The 22,586-nt window shown below is 51.4% G+C and overlaps 1 protein-coding gene across 1 annotated transcript in view; it reads right to left on the bottom strand.

The window, feature by feature from the left end:
* The window catches only part of PAH (phenylalanine hydroxylase), a 264,258-nt gene that overhangs the window by 65,045 nt on the left and 176,627 nt on the right, over window positions 1-22,586 (bottom strand). The window lies entirely within an intron of this gene.

Raw genomic sequence — 22,586 nt, 5'->3', positions numbered from 1 at the left:
TATAGGCTAGGTGGCGAGACCGGTCAAGGCTGCTTCGGCCAGGCTGGGCCCATTACGCAATTAAAAGCTGAGCTGAATTATAGTAGTCAATCTTCTACGGCCACGAGTAAAAGCTGAATTATAGTGGTAAATTCAATGAAAAAGAACCAAAAATGTCGGGACAGGCCCCGGGAGGGTTATAGGCTAGGTGGCGAGACCGGTCGTGGCTGCTTCGGCCGGGCTGGGCCCATTTCACAATTATAAGCTGAGCTGAATTATAGTAGTCAATCTTCTACCGCCGCGAGTAAAAGCTGAATTATAGTAGTAAATTGATTCAAAAAGAACCCGGGCAACGCCAGGTGCTTTTGGCTTGTGTGTGTGTGTATATATATATATATATGTGGAGATATATACATATATATATATATATATATATATATATATATATATATATATATATATATATATATATATACGTATATATATATATATATATATATATATATATATATATATATATATATATATATATATATATATATATACGTATATATATATATATATATATATATATATATATATATATAGATTTCGAGCATGTCAATGTAACGGTCAGAAGTTACGGTAACAGTTACACCACCCTCTTCAAAGAAATAAGGACCCACGATGCCAACATCGGCAAACGCGCACCACACAGTCACTCGATCGGAGTGCAACGGTCTTTCGTGTAGCATGCGAGGGTTGTCTTCAGACCGATAGTGAAAACTTTGTTTGTTTACAGAGCCACTCAAATGAAAATGAGCTTCGTCACTGCACAAGAGAACAGCATCTTCCGGAACACGTTGCAGAATGTTCTCGCATAACTCCCTGCGGCTTATCCAGTCTCTCGCATTGAGTTCTTGCACAACCGTCATTTTGTATGGATGGAAGTGGAGGTCTTTGTGTAAGATTCTCCTTGCAGTTTCCCGGGATATCCCTTCAGCTAAAGCATGCTTCCACGCAGAACGTCTCGGAGACTGCACAGCAGATCGCCTCAATGCTTCAATATTCTCAGGCGTACGAGCGCTCCTAGGTCGACCAGGTGATTTTCTTTTTAAAGCTGAGCCTGTTGCCCTGAAATTCTCAACCCACTGCGAGATGGTTTTCCGATCTGGAAAGTTTTGGTTCCGTGGAATACTGAAACGTCTTCGAAAGGCCCTCTGCACGGCGATCACGGAACGGTTGTTTGTGAAGAACGCTTCGACAGCGAACGCACGGTGTGCTCCCGAACACGCCATGTCGGCGACTGAGGACGGTTGGGTTGGGCTACCAACAGACCCTAGCCCCGCCCCTCCCGCCTCACTACTGCCAGTGCTACAGCCTTTCGAAATGTGAGAGGTTTTTTTGGGTCACCCTGTACGTGATATTACATTTTGTAATAAAAATTGAAATTGAAGACTTAAGTTGGAATTTTTTATTTTTTTTCAAAATAAATAAATAAATAAAATTCTAAATTTTTCAAAATAACTACCCGAAGGACATACACACGGGAGAGGTCGGTGCATACCAGAAATTTGGTTAGATTTCACAACAGTTTGAGGGAGTTCAGTAGTTCAGTGACAACACAGGACAGACACTGCACAGATATACATATATATATATATATATATATATATATATATATATATATATATATATATATATATATATATATATATATATATATATATATATATATATATATTGTTGTGGATATGAGAATTGTGTTCTTTTATTGTGTAGTAAATGGTAAAATATCACCCTCCTTCCTCCAGTTGTGTATAAAGGTCAAAAGGGCGTCCCTTAGTTAGGTCATATACAATCACGTTAGCCAATCATAGATTTCCTCCTTGTTGGTAGTTATTTCCTTATTGTGTGTATTAGGTTCAGGCTATGTCGTCCATTAACTAATACTGCATTGCACCGAAGTGAAACAAGGTAGTATCCCCTTTCAATTTCCCCAGAACCTCCATGGATTCCCCTTTCCTCAATTGCCAACTGCATTGAGCGGTTCACTGAATTCTGCTGCAGCTGTGGGTTGTTGTTTTCGCTGCAAGACTCCATTAGCCACGAGGTCATCTCGGAGCCAAAGGTGGGAGGAGTCGGCCCAGCGCCGGGAACAAGGCGTGGCCTTGCCAACGCCTCCTCTAAGGGCGGGATCGGTGAGCCCTCGCGACCAATCAGGGCCGAGGCGACCTCACCGATGGGCGTGTCCTGGAGGCCGGCGGCTTGATCGCCCGAGGGAGATATAAGCGCACGCGGAAGCCTTTGGGTGGTTGTTGCGTGAGAGATACGAAAAGCCTTTGACAAGTAAGGGTTGCGTCAGAGATACAAAAAGCCTTTGACAAGAAAGAGTTGCGTCAGAGATACGAAAAGCCTTTGACAAGTAAGGGTTGCGTCAGAGATACGAAAAGCCTTTGACAAAGAGCCGCTTCAACCAGCCACGTTTCAACCAGTCGCGTGAAGCCCTGACAGGGCAGCGAGTGACCCTGCCGGTGTGCGATGTAAAGCCGAATACAAGGAGCTGCCGGCTCCTCGCTTCCCGCCCGGAGTGGACCTGCTCGCTGTGCCCTGTGATTCCACCTGCTCATCCCACCAAACGATTCCTGTCCTTCCATCCTTTTGTGTGCGTGAGTTTGTTTTGTGTGTTCTGTCCTGGGTAATATGTAAGTCTGTATAAGCTAGAAGTTGCACTGTGTCTCCTTGATTCCTTCTGTCTTTATTTTATTATCTTTCCTTCTTCCTTGGTTTCTTTTGGTTGTAAATAGTAATAATAAATAATAGTCGTATTTCCAACCTTTTGCCTTCGTCTTCTTCTTCTTCACATCCGTCGTCTTTGTCTTTTCCCCATTGAATACCTGTGGCACGATTTGGCCAACGTTTGAGAATCGGGTCTAGTCTTTGTTAACGGTTCGGGCCGCGGCTGCCATCCACTCGGCAAATTAACATCTTATCCGCGGTCACGAACGGGGCTGTGCACCGGCCTTTCCGGAGGTCGTGGTGCAGCTTCAGGGACCACGTCAGTCAGTAACAAACGAGGGGACTAATCCCCCCTCAAAGGGGAACCATAGGCCGACATCAGGTTCCGTAACAATATATATATATATATATATATATATATATATATATCTATATATATATATCTATATATATATATATATATATATATATATCTATATCTATATATATATATATATATATATATATATATATATATATTGTTGCGGATCTCGGGCCCGTCGACGTCCAGAGGGGGGTTAAACCCTTTTCCCTCTCGGGCCTTCGGGTCCACGAGGCCGCGACCCACTTTGCACTCGTGGGGCGGATTGCGGAGCAATTCCAGCCGCCACCCCCGTAGTGGGTATCGGGTCGAATCCCCACGTACCTTCTATACACACGCCACCACGAGAACGGAGACTGGACCTCACACGAGTCACGCTGGTCTGATACGCCCAAGCGGTTTGCGTGTCACGTGACTCGTGTAGTTAATTCTTATTGAACCCGATTGAGCGGTTTTATTCGTACAGTGCGAAGCCAATGGTGGGAAATGACATGAACGGCCAAATGGATGTGAAAGAACACAGGTTTATTATACAATTCATACAAATGATCAGGGCAAAGAGACACAGAGCAGATACTTATCGTCCTTACTTAATCCCCGGACAAGGGCCCACTCGATCACGCGGGGAAAAGGATGAAGAAGGACGATGCGCACCAAGCGCGGTCGTTGGCACCGTTCACCCCGGTCATCTCACTGGGCGTGTCCCTGGGATGTTCGCGGCACGTGCAGGGAGCTCAGGCAAGGAGATCGTTGGCGTCTGTGGCCCCGGGAGAGATCGTCCTCGCAAGCGCTATTAAAAGGCAGCAGAACGCAGGGCAGGGAGAGTTCGTGCACAGAGAGCCTTGATCACAGAGAGAGTTCCAACCACACCTCTTTCACAGAGAGAACCTACCACAGACTGCTTCTCACCTCTTCTCTCTCGACTCTTGTTCGGGGGGGGGGGGGCAGGGTTTATAGCTGCTCCCCAGAGTCTTACCCGAATGTTCCAAGTAGTGGGGCAACTTAGCATAACAATTGTGCATTTTGTGAGGAAAGCACCAAATTTGGCACACTTCTAGACTATCCTATTATGAACAGATTTGGATATTGGGACATCTCAAATTCAGCAATTTTCAAATTCTCAATTTTTTTTTTTCAAAATGGCCACCACTCATGGCATCGAGTTATTCACATACTAGTGAACATCTGTTTACTGTTTGGTATGATATCGAAATTGTTCTGAATCAGTGACACAGTCTGCTCTGTTAATGTTCTCTCAATTTTGTGAGCACTCTCCCTCACACACACACAAAGCTGTGCATTCAAGTGCGGCCTTTTTGCACTTGCAACGCTTCACACAGCTCTTCTTGCACTTGCACGATACTAGCTCATAGCAGGTGTGGGCTGCTTTGGGTAGCTTCATCCAGTGTGGCTCGTACACCCCCTCGTCATTCTTGCCCCAGCCCCAGCTGGTTGGATGGCAGCCTTTGGCCAAGCCAATAGTGCTATGTATGTTTATCATTGGTTTTCATTCAGAATCTGTGTCTTAATTAGACTAATTAGTTCACTTTAACTTTTTTTTCTCAACCAAATCAAATTGTCACTTTCTTTGACCATTATTGGACCTTTATTAGTAAATAAACCTTCACTGTCAACCTGCATTCCTCTCCAGTAAAGCAGATATGTATCATAACAGTAACCGCTGGCAGCAATTTTGAAAAATGGCTGCCATAGCCATCAGGGGCTGAATCTGAGATGGCCCAATATCCAGATCGTTTCATAATATGATAGTCGACGAGTGTGCCAAATTTGGTGCTTTCCTCACAAAATGCACAATTGTTATGCTATATTTAGCTTAGCTGCCGGACTAAAGCCCCTCCTCTGGCTGCTGTTGTTAGCCACTTCCCTGAGCTTCCATTGGCTGCTTGCCGCTTACCGGTCACTCCCCTGTAGCTCCTCCCTCGGGCCTTCCAGACTTGTTCCAGGCCCTAGCACATGGTATTCCAGCCCAAAGAACACATGGCATTCCAGCCCAATGAACACATGGCATTCCAGCCCAATGAGCACTGAAGCCTACACTTACTTGCCTGCTCCAATGCATACTAACACAGGAAAGGAGACTATGCTTAACAGTTAATAAGAAATAACTGAACTAAGCGAGCCTACATGTTGTGGTGCAACTAACTAAGAGGGGGGGGGGGGGAGGTTAACTTTATTCTCACAACCGCAACACTATCCCCCTCTCTCACCAGTCTCTTCCCGAGTCGACCCCAATATTGGAACGACCGGTAGAGTCTGGCATGCAATTTTATGTTTACTTTTAATGTGACACATAGGTGTAATCCCCCTAACATTTATTCTAACCCATGTGTGCGACATTTTAAACACTAGATATGTCCCTCCTAATGTGTTGAGCAGCTACTCTATCAGACTCACACCCACAACTATCCGAGTATTTCCGGAATTTTTGTAAACTACACACACAGCCGGTGGGCACATTCGTATATTTACAATCACAAAACTTAACCTTTATTTACAATGCTATGACCCAGGACCTGGACTTTAGGAAAGAATTGGAGGAAAGGAATCAAAACACTCAATGTGGCACTTGCTACTTGCATCTTGCATCTTGCATCTTGCATCTTCCGTGTGTGGCTAACAAAACCGGCTGGCCCTGACCGGCATACAGGCCATATGAAGCATCAGGGCCATCTAAGTCTTCCATCTTCATAACTAGCACACCATAGCACACACTCTTCCTTTTTATTGGCCAGCAGGGCCACTCTCACGTGGTCCAACTGCGTGGCATCAGTGCCACTCAACAAGTGGTCCGAAGGTGCAAGGTAAGTTGCAGCAAGATGCTGCACAGCAGAGGTGCGAGCCACAAAGCTTGTGGTCCATAAGTGCAGCAAAGGTGCCGCAAGGTGGGTTTGGCAGTAAAGTGCGGCACAGGTCGGCTGCACAGGTGTAGCAAGGGTGCAGCAAAAGGACTGGCAGCAAAAGGACTGGCAGCAAAGTGCTGCACAGTTCGGCTGCACAGGTGTAATGGTGCAGAATTGATGCTGCACGTATGTGATGGTGCTGCACAGTTCGGCCTCCAAAATGGTCCTGGGGTGGGGAGGGAAGACAAGGCACAACAAGCAAAGGGAAAGGCACACGGTAGTACACAAAAAACAAGGTGACCAGGCACCACCATGCCTGGCGCGCCGTGGCGTGGTGCGAGGGACGTGGAAGAGCAAGCGGCGCAAGCTCTTCCCTAACCGTCCGTACTCCCCACCGTTGGCCACACTACCCTAGCCCCCCTTGTATTTACAATTCGTCTCTATGTCTTGTCTCCCATATCCCCCTCCAACTCCAAATTCGTCCCCAAATCCCTCCCAGGAAGGAAGGGATGGAACAAAAACAATGTCTCACCCACGTCATGATGGGTCTTACTTCCAAACGGCTTACAGAGCCTTGGTGGGAAGCTCTTCCTCCTCGGTGAATGGCTGTGGATGGTGCGAAGGGATTTCTCATCCTAACTACACCAATGACATTACACATCTAAACTACCCGGGGTCGTACCCTGCCAATCGGCCTCTTTAAACTATGTGGTTCTAAGAACCCGAATTCCCATTGTCCACATTGTGGTGCCCTCCGCATTTGGGTCTCACCCCAACAAATTTTATTGCTGTCCTCTCGCACAATTTCGGGGCTGGGTCGTGTGGCTCCACCAGGAAGTCTACCTACCTGCGCACCTCCGCCACTGAAGCCGCCTCCCAAGCTTGCCTGCTACTCACACTACACTAATCGGGGAAAGGCCCTCCCTGGCACTTACCCCCCTCTATGCCCACCTCGGCATCGGGCAACCCGGGTCCTCTCCTCGGATCCTCGGGCCCCACTCACTCACAAACAACTACCCTAACCGGCTCCCAGAGCCTACCTGCGCCCTTACCTGGCCGACAAGCTACCAGTGACGGAGTGCCCCAATAACCATACTCACTAATTAAGCCACACGCCCAGCCATTCTACAGTCTACGGCACCCCACAAAACACTACTACCTACTACCCGCACCACAGGTGTCAATATCCATGCAACTTACCTATTCCCTCTACCTGGCTTTACACTACCCACCCCGGGCTTTCGCGAATGGGTTCCACTTCCCCCCATTCAATCCTTCGCACCATGCATTCCACACCTTTTACTTCCACTCCAACTACTTTCACACCTTTTATTCGCACACCACTTATTTTGCACACCACTACTTTCACACACCATTTTTTTCACAAACAATTCCTCAAACACACAGCATCATCTCTCGAACTAATTTCCCCTAAAACTCGTGCTTCCCTCGTCGTCCCTTTACACTAACCATTTTCTTTAACAACCACCTAAACGCTCTATGTCCCCTCTACAGTTCAGGTGTCCTACTTACATCTTGGTCCATAAGGTCTTCTGAATCCCTATCATTATCCTAGCCCTCCCTCGGCTAGCTTTGGTGCCCCATGGAGGCAACCATTGCTGGCCCCTCCATGGGTCTAACATTGCTATCCCCATAAACTAATGCTCATGCCCCCCGCATCCCCCGTGGGAGGAATGGTTATCCTACCATTCCCCCACGTGGGGTACACTACTCTCCACAGTCCTCTAAACTATGAGCCTCTCCATGTGGATGTACGTACAGTGCGGGGGCTGAAGGAACGAATCGTGCATGCCGGTCCTTGTGAGACTGACGCATCACCGATCCCCTCCGGTCCCTGCAGCACACAACTCACTGGGGGCTCGCATATGCTACTCATCCTGCTAAGCGCTTCCCCGGTCGGTGTCGATGCTTGGGCCGCGTCATCACAACGCGCGACCCACTCCACACTCGCAAACCCAGGCGCACACACGCCCCCCACACAATTTGTTTTGCATTCCTCCTCGCACTCCAGTGCACACTCTCTTTCCACACACACTCCGGTGTGCATTCCTCTCTTATACACTCGGCATCGCACATGCCGGTGCACACTCTTCTTCTACACCCTCGGCCATTGCACACTCCGGTGCACACTCCCTCTCCACACACTCGTCCATCGCACAATCTGGTGCACACTCCCTCTCCACACACTTGGCCATCGCACACTCCGGTACACACTTCATCTCCACACACTCGGCCATCGCACACTCCGGTGCACACTCCCTCTCCACACACTCGGCCATCGCACACTCCCTCTCCACACACACAGCCATCACACACTCCGGTGCACACTCCCTCTCCACACTCTCCGGTACGGACTCCCTCTCACACCGCACAATGGGCCCTTCGCGAACGCCCGGGTCTCGCCTGTTCCCCAAGCTCGCCGAGCACCCGTTCGCGCCAAACACATTCCTGCCATTAGTGCCACTCTCCTCGGGGCTCTCCTTCCCCTGCTTCTCCGCCAACACCTGCAAACTTTTTATTGGGTTAGCAAGCACGGCATCATGGTGCAAACACGAACTTTGCGTGGATTCCATCACCTCCTCCCGTGATTTACTCCCTGTCTCTCCCGTCTCTTCAGCCCCAATTGTTTCTTCTTCTAACACGACGATCGCCGGTGCCCCCAAAATTTTCTTTCCCAATTCGACGATCTTCGGCCTCTCTACTCCCTGCATCAATTTGGCTGTGCTCCGCTTCACCCCGCTCTCCACGCGTTCCCCGCACTGCGTCACCCCGTCGCGTACCACCGCGACCTCCCCGCTCAGCTTGCGCCCAATGTCCTCCCCCATTTTTAAAATGTCCTTTCTTGACTCTGCCCTCATCTTCTGCCGATCGCACCTGGATTCCTCCCTCATCGTGTCCATCCGACCACCCATCTTTTCCTTGTTACACCTTGCTACATCTGTCTGGGTGTCCATTTTGTTTTCCAACCCTTCCATGTTACACCTTGCTTCGTCCCTCATTTCTTTCATTTCCCTGGTGGATTTGTCCCCCATTTCTTTCATTTCCCTTCTTGATTAGTCCCCCTCTTCTTTCATGTATGCCGTCATTTGCACCATAAATAGGCCCAAATCCATTGGCGCTGCGGCCTCGGCTCTCGCCGCCACGTGGGAGGCACCGCCATTTTCTTCACCAACTGCCGCACCCTCATCAACTTCCTCTACCAACTCTTCCTGATCGTCCGGGGCCATTAATTCTTCCTCACTTATTATTCCCACCGGCATTTGGTCATCTTGGCCAGCCATTGTACGAATTTAAATTAGTTGTGGGACATATCTAGTGTTGTAAAACTGTCACACACAGGGAGTTAGATTAAATGTTAGAGGGGAACCACATCTAAGTGTCACACGTAATTTTAAAACTAGTCCCAAACCTTTCTCAAAACCGGTCGTTCTCACTTGTGTGGGTTCGACTCGGGACGAGTCTGGCATGGGAGTGGCAGTGCTACGGTTTTGAGATTGGCACATGGAAGTCATTAAAGGTTAAAGGGTTGCCCCCCATAGTTAGTCACACGAACAACATAAAGGCCCATTTGTAGTATAGTTATGTCTTAGTATGTGTAAGAATAGGCCATTTCCCTTGTTAGTGCCTGCATTGTGTAAAGACAGGAAAATAGGCTTTACTTGCCACCGATTTCCCAGCCACCCTAGCCTCGATCCATTTTGTTAAGCATTGGCTGCCCACTAGTCGAGTAACACGAGGTAGGCCTAAAAAGCGTGGGGCCGGCGTTGAGGTCGGGGAGCGGCAGTGGGAGATGGTAAGAGGCACCAGCCTATCAGGGCTCTAGCGGCATGGCGTGAGAGGGCATGGTGAGGCGCGTCTGGTGAGTTTGAGAAGGTTCGTGGGGCGTGCCTGTATTTCGCCCTCGAGAGGACTTACAGAGATGTATATACAGTCACGTGAAAAAGTAAGTACACCCCATGTAAAGTTTTAACTTTTTCAACATATTTCAACATACAGCTATTTGATCTTCATTTCAACAATATTGATAGATAAAGGTGATATAATATAACAAATATCATGAAACATTTACATTTTGTAGTCCATTATATAATTCAAATAAACGTAAATGCAAATTTCGCATGTGGAAAAAAGTAAGTACACCCCTACATTTATCACTACTTCAAATACCTAAAATTAGACTCAGGTGCACCAGCTCAGGTGCAAATGATTAGAACATCGTTACAGAGGATCTTGGAGGAACCTGTCTTATTTAAACCCCAGACATTTAGTTTGGTTTGCTCTTTGTTGTTGAAGTGTGCTGCGTCACCATGCCTAGATCAAAAGAGCTCTCTGAGGCCTTCAGAAAGAAGGTTATAGATGCCTACGAGTCTGGGAAGGGATTTCAAAAGATCTCCAAACAATTTGATATCAATCATTCGACTGTCCGGAAGATCATCTACAAGTGGGGAAGATTCCAAACACCTGCCAACTTGTTCAGGCCAGGCCGCCCCAGCGAGTTCAGCCCGAGAGCAGACCGCAAGATGCTGAAAGAAGTCTATAAGAACTCCAGAATGTCATCACGGGACCTACAGGTAGCTCTTGCCACTGTTGATGTCAAAGTCCACGAGTCTACCATTATAAAGAGGCTGCACTAATTTGATCTACATGGGAGGTGTGCCAGGAGGAAACCTTTGCTGTCCAGAAAGAACATCAGGGCAAGGCTAAAGTTTGCCAATGAACACCTAGGCAAAGACCAGCACTTCTGGAACAATGTGCTCTGGACAGATGAGTCAAAGGTAGAGCTATTTGGCCACAGTGCCAGAAGACATGTTTGGCGAAAACCAAAGACAGCATTTGACCACAAGAACCTGATACCAACTGTAAAGCATGGTGGTGGAAATATTATGGTTTGGGGCAGCTTTGCTGCATCAGGGCCTGGGCAGCTCACCATCATATAATCCACTATGAATTCTTCATTGTACCAGAGGGTGCTTGAGGATAATGTGAGGCCATGTGTCGGAAAGTTGAAGTTCAACCGAAGGTGGAGCTTGCAACATGACAATGACCCTAAACATCTATCTATAATTCCAGTAATCTCTGTACGTTTGTACGTTTGTACGTCTGTACGTCTGTACGTCTGTACGTTTGTCTGTGACCGCTGTTTCTCGACAACTACCGGTCCGATATACTTGAAACTTGCCAGGTATATTGCTGGGGACCCGAGGATGTGCCTTTTCAAGGTTTGAAATTAATCGGACAAGTACTTACCGAGCTATGGCGATTTAGCCGTTCGCCGTTCGCTTTGCCGTTGCGAATGGACCAAACCATTCATGTAAATAGAGGGGGGGGGGGGGGTTCTGTGGTCGTTCGCTTTGGCTTTGCGAATGGACCAAACCATTCATGTAAATAGAGGGGGGGGGGGGTTCTGTGGTCGTTCGCTTTGGCTTTGCGAATGGACCAAACCATTCATGTAAATAGAGGGGGGGGGGGGGTTCTGTGGTCGTTGCGAATGGACCAAACCATTGTTTTTTTTTTGCAGTTTTTTTTTTTTTTGCAGTTTTTTTTTTTTTTGCAAGGAACGGGCACCCACGTACGGGCACGTCCTAGCTTATATATAGTACGGGCATGCCCTAGTACCAGTAAATCCACCAAGGAATGGCTGAAAAGGAAGAAACGGAGGGTTCTGGAATGGCCAAGTCAAAGCCCGGATCTAAATCCCATCTAGATATCGTGGGGGGTTTGAAACGAGCTGTGCATGCAAGAAACCCCTCAAACATCGCACAGCTGAAATAATTTTGCATGAAGGAGTGGGCAAAAATTTCTCCCAGTCGATGTCAGAGACTGGTAGACAGTTATAAGAAACACCTACTTCAGGTTGTTTCTGCCAAAGGGGGCAATACTACCTATTGGAGCCAAGGGTGTATTTGCTTTTTCCACATGCGAAATTTGCATTTATGTTTATTTAAATTATACAATTGACTACAAAATGTAAATGTTTCATGATATTTGTTATATTATATCACCTTTATCTATCAATATTGTTGAAATGAAGATCAAATAGCTGTATGTTGAAATATGTTGAAAAAGTCAAAACTTTACATGGGGTGTACTTACTTTTTCACGTGTCTGTATATACATATACATATATACGCATGTGCTGTGTTTTCAATGACTGCTCTCTCAGCACTTTTAACCTTGCGCAGTAATTTTTGTTATTTATTGAATATATCAAGCAAACACAAACTTGCATTTTTAACTTATCTTGAACCGTTAGAGTAATGTTTGAGGCTCTGTTCAGTGCTCAACATGTCCACATTGCCTTTCAATAAACGTCTGGAAACGTTCAACGAAATTGTCCATAACCTTTGCGCAGATATCTGCAAAGGACTTCTGTAATTCCATGGGACTGACTCAATCCGAGGATTTCCCTCCCTGGATTTCTCCCAGTGGAAGATCTTCCCTTCTGGATTCGGTGATGACCAACTTCCCCACCAATGTATCTTGCACTTCCTCTGCCCAATTTTGCTCATCTGATTTTGTGCATGTGAAGGTCAACATCTCTCTGGCCATTCTCAGAGAGCCTCCTCAGCACTGGCGAGTCTGGCAGTTCACTCAGGCAAACTCAGATTGCACGAATTTGTAATTTAGTCAGGGTGCCGGTGATAGCTCGCCTACTCTTTGCGACGGACACCATGGGATCTTTAACGTCCACCAACCCATTCTGGCAGACGGGACTCCCACCAGTTTAAAGTCCATCCAAGGGACGGCACACACATTGATGAATCACACTGCCTATGAAACACCTGGATGACAGTTTATAGCTGGGTCTGGATTCGAACCCAAGCTGGACAGCTTAGAGGCGATTATGCGCATCTCTCGTACATATTTGAAAAAATTTATAAATACATGTATGATTGTTCAAAATTAAGGTTAAACCAATTAGATGCGCAACAAAAAATACTCTTAACCTCTCGAAGGCAAAATCAATTGAATATTTTTTGTGTCTTTTCTGACGTTTCACAAATAAACCTCGTGCTGTCAAATTATGCTTCAAATTGTCGCTTGGATTTTGCTATCACGTGCGGCATTTCGAGAGAGTACACGGTATAGATCGGAGCTGCCAATTGAATTCAAGTGGATTCACTTTAATAACTCTGAGAGATTTCTGACAGCAGACTCATCTCAGCTGTGATAGGTGTGGGTCGCTTTCAATCTGAACCGGCTACATGGTCGATGGATTCCTTGTTAGTCGAGTTGTGAACCCGATCTCTTCTTTTTTGGGCTGAAGGGAACATCCTAGTTCAAACAAAAAGTATGCTGTAAACTTTCATTTTTATTTATACAATATCTATGGCGCGCACATGCAGACACAATTACACAATTAAAACAATTAATTGTGTAATTACAACAAGACACAATTAAAATCGCGCGCACATGCAGACGGAGACCAAACAGCCGGGAATTAACTTTATTAATAAGAGACAAACACAGCCCTTTAATGCACACCCCACAGCAAGAACAATACACACACCCAACACCCCCCAATCCCACACACACCCAAACCCCCCACACCTCCCAATCCCACACACACCACCAACACCCCCCAATCCCACACACCCAACCCCCCCCCCCCAACACACACACACACCATCCGCCCGATACACACACCCATCACTCCCCCCCACCCCCCCCACAATCACACATACATACCATCCGCCCAATATGCACACCCAACACCCCCCCCAATCGCCCACACAAAACCCAACACCCCCCCCCCCCCAATCACACACACACCATCCACCAAATACACACACCCAACACCCCCCAATGCCACACACAAAACCAACACCCCCCCTAACCTCCCCACACAAACCCAACACCTCCCCCCCCTGCCCTCCCTCCCCCCCCCCCACACACACACATGCACACATCCTTCACCACCCACACACGAATATGTACACGCACACACGAAGGTAGATACTTTGAGACATAGGAAGGCTCAGTTCTACCTTCTAAAACCCGCATATGGTGATAACAACCAACAAGACACACATCTGACCCAGCCCTACTCAATCGGATAAAACAAACACATTTTACATAAAAAAACCGAACCATAATTTGATATAAAGTTATTTAACTCCCCAATGATGCACTTCCATATACTGCATGATGATGTAAGGTAGATAACATTGATGATATTATTATATTAGCACAGGTATTATTAGCTCCCGTTGGACGTCGTCCAAAACGGGCAGGGGGGGGGGGTAGAGAGGGAGGGAGGGGGGGTGTGGGTTTTGGATTTGGTCCCATCCGTCCGTGCGTCCGCAACCATATCTGGGAGATGTATGGACCGATGTTGTTCATACTTGGCACTAGGACAATACATGAAGATATACATCTGAAAGTTATTTTGTTTCCTGATGTGATCAAACATGGCCGACTGGCGGCCATTTTAGTTGTAAAAACCCCAATGTTAAACACGTCCTCAACCATTTATCGATCATGCATTTACCGATGTTATTCAAACTAGGCACACAGAAAAGTAATGATGGCTTACATATGTATGTCATTTGTTTCCGATATCAGATCCAAGATGGCCGACTGGCGGCCATTTTGCTACTTAAACGTGTCCCTGAAGGAGCTGCGCTCCAACGTGAGTCGAAAGAATTGACGCGACCAAAGACGGAATTCGTCCGAGTTGCTTTATTAACAAAACAGCTCAGGTATTCTGACAAGCCCGTTTATCGGGCAGCAATATATATACACATTTATGTCGGGAAGTTTGCCCGGCAAAAGCTATACCGGATAAAATAAAGACCATCATGCCGGGATAAAGACCATCATGCCGGGCATGCCCGCGTGTCAAGGGCGAGCCTTGGAAAGGCGAGTCTGGACCTGCCCGGGCGTGTTTGGCTGCGGCCTGGCAAGTCGAGGCTGGGCGTGCCCGGGCGCTCTGGACGAGCACTGGAAAAGCGAGAGCGGGCATGCCCGGACGCTCTGGGCGAGCCCTGGAAAGGCGATAGCGGGCATGCCCGGACGCTCTGGGCGAGCCCTGGAAAGGCGATAGCGGGCATGCCCGGACGCTCTGGGCGAGCCCTGAAAAGGCGATAGCGGGCATGCCCGGATGCTCTGGGCGAGCCCTGGAAAGGCGAGAGCGGGCGTGCCCGGGAGGTTCGGGCGTGCCCGGGAACAGTGAGTCCGGGCATGCCCGGGAGAGGCGCGTCTGGCCGTGTTCTGGCCGGTGCAAGGCGATTGTGTGCATCCAGCGGTAACCGCTACACACGCCCCTCCAGAATCGACCTGCACCGGCAGGGTCAATTTAAGGGGGGTCCGGATGACCCGGCCGAAGCGACCCCTGGAGGGTCGTGGGGAGGGGTCCGACGTGGTGGTGGGTGGTCGAGCGGTGGAGGAAGGGCCAACCGTGGTGGTCGGTCGACGTCCATGTGCGCCGGTTTGAGGCGGTCCACAGAAATCCGGTCCGGCCGGCCGCCGAAGTCGACGATGAAAGACTTGTACGGCGGCCGGAGTGTCCCCCGGTGCGCGTCATGACGCACAAAGACGTACTCCGCTGTGCGAAGCGCCGGGGGGACGTAGGACTGGGGGCCACCGTGGCGGGACGTCGGCACGGGGGCAAATCGTCGGGCGGCCTCCTGGAGGTCCGAGCGCTGGCGAGCGGCGGACCAGGGACTGGTAGCGTCGGGCACGAATTCGCCCGGGACGCGGAGCGGCTGGCCGTAGACGATCTCGGCGGCGGACGCCTGGAGGTCTTCCTTGGGGGCCGTGCGAAGGCCCAAAAGGACCCACGGCAGCCGGTCGGCCCAACCGTCGTCCTGAAGGCCGGCCATGAGTGCGGCCTTCATGGAGCGGTGAAACCGTTCACACAACCCGTTGGCTTGGGGGTGGTAGGCCGTTGTGCGGTGCAGCGTGACCCCCAACGAACGGGCGACCGCGCCCCAAAGCTCAGACGTGAACTGTGGGCCGCGGTCGGACGAGATGTCCGCTGGTGCGCCGAAGCGCGCGACCCAGGTGGCGATGAACGCCTGCGCCACGTCGGCGGTGGTGGTGGAGGCAAGGGGCACGGCCTCCGACCACCTGGTGGTCCTTTCCACCATGGTGAGCAGGTGGGTGAACCCCCGCGAGGGGGGCAGGGGACCCACCAGGTCCACGTGGACGTGGTCGAAACGCCGTTCAGGCACGGCGAAAGGTGCCAGCGGGGCCTGGGTGTGGCGGTGGACCTTGACCCGCTGGCAGGCCGTGCAGGCATTGGCCCAGTCGCGGATGTTTCGTCGAAGGCCGTGCCAGACGAAACGCGCTGACACCAGCTTCTGAGAAGCTTTCCGGCCCGGGTGAGAAAGGCCGTGGATGGAGGCGAAGATGCGGCGCTGCCAGGAAACGGGCACGATGGGGCGAGGCTGGCCCTGGGAGACGTCGCAGAGCAGGACGGTGCCCGCGAAGGGAATGTCGGCCAGGCGGAGGCCCGTGTCCGCCGCACGGAGTGCCTGCACTGAGGCGTCGGTGGTCTGGTCGGCCGCCATGAGCGCGAAGTCCACGCCGAGGTGGACCGCGTTCGCGCTGGCCCGAGAAAGACAGTCGGCCACGGCGTTGTCTTTGCCGGCGACGTGCCGGTTGTCCGTGGTGAACTCCGACACGGCGGAGAGGTGGCGTTGCTGGTGGGCCGACCACGGCTCCGTGACCTTAGCCATTGCGTAGACCAACGGCTTGTGGTCGACGAAAGCCGTGAACTGGCGGCCCTCCAGGAGGTGTCGGAAATGGCGAACGGCCAGGAATAGCCGGAGCAGCTCGCGGTCGAACATGCTGTAGTTTAACTCGTTCGGCCGGAGTTGCCGGCTGAAAAAAGCGAGTGGCTGCCAAACCCCGTCCACCCATTGCTCATGGACGGCGCCCACCGCGTAGTTGGAGGCGTCCGTAGTGAGGGCGATGGGCGCGGTGAGCACCGGGTGAGCCAGCAGCGTTGCGTCGGCGAGGGCCCGTTTGGCGCTGGCGAAGGCCGCGTCCATGGCCACGGACCAAACAATGTCATGCTTGGCCGGCTTGCCCCGGAGGGCCTCGTAAAGGGGCCGCATGAGCTGAGCAGCGCGGGGCACGAATTGGTGATAAAAATTCACCATGCCGAGGAACTCTTGGAGGGCCTTGATGGAACGGGGACGCGGGAACGTGGTGATGGCCTCGACCTTGGTCGGCAGCGGCACGGCCCCGGTCTTGGTGATGCGGTGGCCCAAAAAGTCAACGGTCATCGCGCCGAAGTGGCATTTGACCAGGTTGACAATTAAGCCGTGCTCGCTGAGGCGACCGAACAGTGTTCGGAGGTGGAGGAGGTGCTCGGCGCGGGACGTGCTGGCGACGAGGATATCGTCCAGATAGACGAAAAGAAACGGCAGCTCGCGCAGCACGCCGTCCATCAAGCGCTGGAACGCCTGGGCCGCGTTCTTGAGGCCAAACGGCATCCGCAAAAATTCGAACAGGCCGAACGGCGTGATGACGGCCGTCTTCGGGACGTCGGCCGCCCGGACAGGTACCTGGTGGTAGCCCCGTATCAGGTCAATTTTCGAAAAGATGACCCGTCCCGCCAAACGGGCGGAAAAGTCCTGAATATGCGGGATCGGGTACCTGTCGGGGGTGGTAGCGTCGTTGAGACGGCGGTAGTCGCCACACGGGTGCCATCCACCCCCCGGCTTTGGCACGATGTGCAGTGGTGAGGCCCACGCGCTATCGGAGCGCCACACGATGCCGAGGTGCTCCAACGCGTCGAACTCGGCCTTCGCCACGGCGAGCTTGGCCGGGTCGAGGCGGCGGGCCCTGGCGTAGACCGGCGGGCCCGTAGTGGGTATGTGGTGCTCGATCCCATGCCGCACCGCGACAGCCGAAAACGTCGGCCGCGTGAGGGCCGGGAATTCCGCGAGCAGGCGAGCGAACTCGTTCGCTGCCGGGAGGGCGCACGCCAGTTCGGTCGGCGCGGAGCTGCTCATCGTGCACGCCAGGGAGCTGAAGGTCTCGGCGTTGACAAGACGTTTGACGTCGACCAGCAGCCCGTGCGCGCAGAGGAAGTCGGCGCCCAGCAAAGCCATGGGGACGCAGGCGGTCACAAAAGTCCATTGAAAACGCTGGCTGCCGAAGCAAAGGGTGACGACGCGTGGGCCGAAAGTGCATATGGCCGAGCCATTAGCAGCGACCAAAGAGGGGCCGCAAACGGCGTCCCGCCTGTCCTGCTCGGAGGCGGGTATGACGCTCAGTTGGGTGCCGGTGTCACACAGGAAACGCCGCCCAGACGCTTTGTCCTGAATAAACAGCAAGTTGCCCGAGTGGCCGGCGCTCATGGCTGGGAATGAACGCCGGCCCGGCCGTTTCCCGACCTGCCGAAAGTGCACGGGGGCCGGCACGTCCGAGCCTTGTGTCCGAACCTGGCGTGGTAATAACACCACGCCCGGTCAGGTGGAGGCCCCGGCCGTCGTGTCGGAAGCGGGCGGTGCGGCGTGGCGGCCGCCAGTTGCACCGGCAGTTCGGCCTCCAACCGCGCAGGGCGCTCGGGTGTCGTGGGCGTCGCCTCAGACGGCGGCGGGCTCCAGGTAACCGCGCCGATGTGCTGGCCCTCCGAGGAGATCTTATCGGCTTCCCTGGCGAGGGCGCGGGAATCCGTGATCAACATGCCAGCCAGGGCGAGGCGTACCGGGTGAGGCAGCTGGCGAAGGAACAGCTCGCGGAACAGAAAATCCGGAGAGTGCTCACCGAGCAACGAGAGCATATAGTCCATGCGCTCGGACGAGCGCGTGTCGCCGAGCTCGGGCAGAGCGAGCAGGCGCCGTGCGCGTGCTGCCGGTGAGAGGGCGAAAGCGTCGAGGAGGAGTGTCTTCAGCGCGTCGTATTTGTCAGCAGCCGGCGGGTGCTCGAGGAGGCTCAAGGCGCGGGCCGCGGTGGCGGAACCGAGTGCCGCCACAACATGGTGGAAGCGGGTGTCGTCCGCGGTGATGCCTCGCAGGGCGAACTGAGAGTCCGCCTGAGCGAACCAAACAGCCGCGTGAGCCTCCCAGAAGGTAGGCAGTTTAAGAGTCACTGCCGTGTCCATGTTCGGTAGGTCACCAGTGAAGGAGCTGCGCTTCAACGCGAGTCGAAAGAATTGACGCGACCAAAGACGGAATTCGTCCGAGTTGCTTTATTGAAACAAAACAGCTCAGGTATTCTGACAAGCCCGTTTATCAGGCAGCAATATATATACACATTTATGTCGGGAAGTTTGCCCGGCAAAAGCTATACCGGGCATGCCCGCGTGTCAAGGGCGAGCCTTGGAAAGGCGAGTCTGGACCTGCCCGGGCGTGTTTGGCTGCGGCCTGGCAAGTCGAGGCTGGGCGTGCCCGGGCGCTCTGGACGAGCACTGGAAAAGCGAGAGCGGGCATGCCCGGACGCTCTGGGCGAGCCCTGGAAAGGCGATAGCGGGCATGCCCGGACGCTCTGGGCGAGCCCTGGAAAGGCGATAGCGGACATGCCCGGACGCTCTGGGCGAGCCCTGAAAAGGCGATAGCGGGCATGCCCGAATGCTCTGGGCGAGCCCTGGAAAGGCGAGAGCGGGCGTGCCCGGGAGGTTCGGGCGTGCCCGGGAACAGTGAGTCCGGGCATGCCCGGGAGAGGCGCGTCTGGCCGTGTTCTGGCCGGTGCAAGGCGATTGTGTGCATCCAGCGGTAACCGCTACACACGCCCCTCCAGAATCGACCTGCACCGGCAGGGTCAATTTAAGGGTTGTCCGGATGACCCGGCCGAAGCGACCCCTGGAGGGTCGTGGGGAGGGGTCCGACGTGGTGGTGGGTTGTCGAGCGGCGGAGGAAGGGCCAACCGTGGTGGTCGGTCGACGTCCATGTGCGCCGGTTTGAGGCGGTCCACAGAAATCCGGTCCGGCCGGCCGCCAAAGTCGACGATGAAAGACTTGTACGGCGGCCGGAGTGGCCCCCGGTGCGCGTCATGACGCACAAAGACGTACTCCGCTGTGCGAAGCGCCGGGGGGACGTAGGACTGGGGGCCACCGTGGCGGGACGTCGGCACGGGGGCAAATCGTCGGGCGGCCTCCTGGAGGTCCGGGCGCTGGCGAGCGGCGGACCAGGGACTGGTAGCGTCGGGCACGAATTCGCCCGGGACGCGGAGCGGCTGGCCGTAGACGATCTCGGCGGCGGACGCCTGGAGGTCTTCCTTGGGGGCCGTGCGAAGGCCCAAAAGGACCCACGGCAGCCGGTCGGCCCAACCGTCGTCCTGAAGGCCGGCCATGAGTGCGGCCTTCATGGAGCGGTGAAACCGTTCACACAACCCATTGGCTTGGGGGTGGTAGGCCGTGGTGCGGTGCAGCATGACCCCCAACGAACGGGTGACCGCACCCCAAAGCTCAGACGTGAACTGTGGGCCGCGGTCGGACGAGATGTCCGCTGGTGCGCCGAAGCGCGCGATCCAGGTGGCGATGAACGCCTGCGCCACGTCGGCGGTGGGGGTGGAGGCGAGGGGCACGGCCTCCGACCACCTGGTGGTCCTGTCCACCATGGTGAGCAGGTGGGTGAACCCCCGCGAGGGGGGCAGGGGACCCACCAGGTCCACGTGGACGTGGTCGAAACGCCGTTCAGGCACGGCGAAAGGTGCCAGCGGGGCCTGGGTGTGGCGGTGGACCTTGACCCGCTGGCAGGCCGTGCAGGCATTGGCCCAGTCGCGGATGTTTCGTCGAAGGCCGTGCCAGACGAAACGCGCCGACACCAGCTTCTGAGAAGCTTTCCGAGCGAGACCCATAACTAAATACCCATAACTAAATATCGAGACCCATAACTAAATTTATATCAATTATTTTTCAATGAAATTTTCGCACAATAAATGGGGAACATTTGTCTATAAGTGCTGCAAATTACAAGTAAATCGGTTCACGCAACACAGAGTTATTCAAAAACAAAATAGTACGTCGTATGTGAATCACCCTGTATAATGTATATGTTGGAACCCATCTGTGGATCGGTCCCATCGGCCGATGGGTCTGACCCATCTGCGGATGTGTTGTTCACCTTGAAGGAATGTGTATGCATCAATGGTGGATTAGTATGTTTATTTGAACCTAAAAATATTATCTTATTTTTATCTTATCGACAAACGGTTATCGACAAACCACATGTCACGGACTGCTTTATAAACATTTATGACATCAATTGCTTATTTTTAGGTTCAAATAAACATACTCATCCACCATTGATGCATACACATTCCTTCAAGGTGAACAACACATCCGCAGATGGCGCAGACCCATCGGCCGATGGGTCTGCATTGTCATTTCTCGTGCATCCACAGATGGGTCAGACCCATCGGCCGATGGGACCGATCCACAGATGGGTTCCAACATATACACAGGTATTTCGTTTGCAGTCCTAAATCTTCACCCCTTTACTAATTGGCTATAAAGACTCGTGAAAAGGACTACTACCACTTCCTTTAATGTTCCCAATGATTTTCACCATTTTGGGCGTTTGGCTGGATAATACTTTTGGCCCAAGTCGTTCATGAACTGGTTGGCCAAGCTGACGTTCAAATGAAGATGATTTGGGAAAGAATTTGTAAATAGCAGTTATGAAATGTCCAGCAATGACAGATGTAGCATGGCAGACGGGGCCCCTGGCTTCATGTTGTTCCCATGGACAATGCACATTGATGTGCATGTGAAACACCAGGGTGACTGTTTGCAGCTGGGTTGGGATTCGAACCCAGGGTACACAGCTCAAAGCTATCTTGCCAGCATTTTGTGAAAGGACTAATGAAAAGATTACTAGATAGGTTGGATTGTTCATGTTCCCATCTGAACCTGTAAGTCGTTCCTAGTCAGGTTCACTATGTTAACAAATATAATTTCTTTCAAAATTTTGGGATTAGCAAACCTGTACATTTTTGGAATCTTCAGAGCATGGAGAATCTGAAAATCAATGTTGGCATTTGCACAGACACGTGCATCGCCGCCATTTTGGATTTTGAAAATGGCCGCCATAAAATACATATTTTGCGCGATCTCGGCTTCGAGTCAACCTAGAGACTTAATTAAATATGCTAATCCTATGTTTTCTGGGTCAAGGAATCCAATAAAGGCCTCAAAATAGTGCTCAGGGTTATAGAAAAGCAACAAACAAAGGTAATTGAAAACCATTGTCTTTATATTTGTGATATAACTGTATTACATAATACATGATTGTGCAAGTCCTTTGAAGTTATAGGTTGTTATAGGAAGTTATAGGTAGTATCAGATTGAACTATAAGTCCTATACACAGGATCTACGAGGTCTATACCGTTCAGGAATATGCTTTTACAGATCTTCATCACTGTCCTGAGTGTCATTTTCGCAAAGGTGTCTACGCAAATGTAAACATTAATTTTTGGATTCCTCATGCTCTGAATATTCCAAAAATGTATAGTTTTGCTAATCTACCAAAATTTTGAACGAAAAAACATAGTGAACCTGACTATCTGTAGAGGTTACACATTGTCAAAACCAGGTTAATATACACCACGTATTTGTCCATTGTCTACCGATATACTTGTAATTCATAAAAAAAAGAATACACCGATAATGTATTTGGCCTGCATCTGGTTTATGTACAAGGTCCTCCATGAGCCTTAGATCAATGTGTAAAATATGTTTTGTCGGTGA

This window comes from Myxine glutinosa, chromosome 1 (assembly GCF_964187855.1).
Source record: "Myxine glutinosa chromosome 1, kmMyxGlut1.1, whole genome shotgun sequence".
In the NCBI taxonomy this organism is placed as follows: domain Eukaryota; kingdom Metazoa; phylum Chordata; class Myxini; order Myxiniformes; family Myxinidae; genus Myxine; species Myxine glutinosa.
This window is presented reverse-complemented; position numbering and strand designations above follow the sequence as displayed.